At 42.0% G+C, this 1,294-nt stretch overlaps 1 protein-coding gene across 1 annotated transcript in view; it reads left to right on the forward strand.

Moving 5' to 3' along the window:
* The window catches only part of LOC107099341 (solute carrier family 12 member 9-like), an 8,801-nt gene that overhangs the window by 3,355 nt on the left and 4,152 nt on the right, over positions 1-1,294 (forward strand). The gene's annotated exons all lie outside the window — the stretch shown is intronic.

Consider the following 1,294-nt stretch of genomic DNA (forward strand, 5'->3'; position numbering starts at 1 on the left):
AACCATTACTAGACCATCCCTGACCTTAACCAACCATTACTAGACCATCCCTGACCTTAACCAACCATTACTAGACCATCCCTGAACTGAAAAACAATCATCTGAACTTTGTTTCCAAGATTTTCTTCCCTTCTTAATTCAGAATGTCTGGATTAGCGTTGAGTTCTAAGCTAGTCTAGTTTTTTTTTTTTTTTGGGAATGACTATTAGCTGATTATGGCTGAGAATCTTTACCAGCAAACTAATGAATATTTTAATCTGTAGATTATTTTTGTCTATTGATCGATAATAAACAGAAAGCAAAGTGATTTTCTGATGGATTTAAACCAGAGGAAGTTAAACTGGAGCCCACTGAGTGAAACTCATTAACTTAGTCGTTCTTTCATAAACGTGTTTTATTATTATTTGCCTGCTTTATAAAGTATAAACCATTGTTCCCATCCTGGTTCCACTGGACCGAACCCTCAGAACCAAGAATCCAGTTTGCTGATCGGAGCTGATCTGGATCCTCAGACAGAAACTAATGGCCGTTATTAACGATCCGAGGCTCGTTCAGATAAACGATTGTGTTCATTTAGCAAACAGCGTAAATATGCCGCCATATCAGGACGTTTATGAGCTAATTCATCATTTCTATGAACTTTAAATGTAGCATCTTAAAGGCCGCCCCCTCCCCTCATCATCATCATCATCATCAGTAGTGGGTCCTCCAGCATAAGCTGCTTTAATAGAACTAAAACCTGAAGGAAAGGACGCCGCCGGGGCCCCGGGGCCACCGGCACGCTAACAGTCGGACCCTGAAGCCAACCCAGCCGCTGTGGGACGCTGAGGGGAGAACATTAGGAACGATGGTGGGCGGCTGATAACTGGGAGAAACAGAGAAAGCAGCCGAGGAGCTCAGATTGTATCTGAGGGAGAGAAGGTGGGAGCAGGATATAAGCAGGCCATGAATGATTGGAGAACGGAGTGATGGATGGATGGATGGAAGCTGCAGAGAAACCATGATGGTCTGATGGATGAGAAGACGGTGAAATGGAGAGATAAAGGGAGACGGATGCTTCGCAGAGTGGAAGCCGTCAAACATCACTTCCTGACTTTCTGTCTCTTACTGTTGAAAAGATTATAACAGTTATTCTGTTGTTTATATCTTTGCTTTTTACTCATTATCTGGATAAACATTATTAAACTGAATTAAAATCATTTAACGTCACCTTTTTCTCCGTTATCTTCTGCAGGCCAGTTAGTTCTACGTCAACCTGAACACCTAAATTCAGCCAATCATAGATCAACGCTCA

This window comes from Cyprinodon variegatus, unplaced genomic scaffold (genome assembly GCF_000732505.1).
Source record: "Cyprinodon variegatus isolate N-32 unplaced genomic scaffold, C_variegatus-1.0 Scaffold861, whole genome shotgun sequence".
NCBI classification, from domain to species: Eukaryota; Metazoa; Chordata; class Actinopteri; order Cyprinodontiformes; family Cyprinodontidae; genus Cyprinodon; species Cyprinodon variegatus.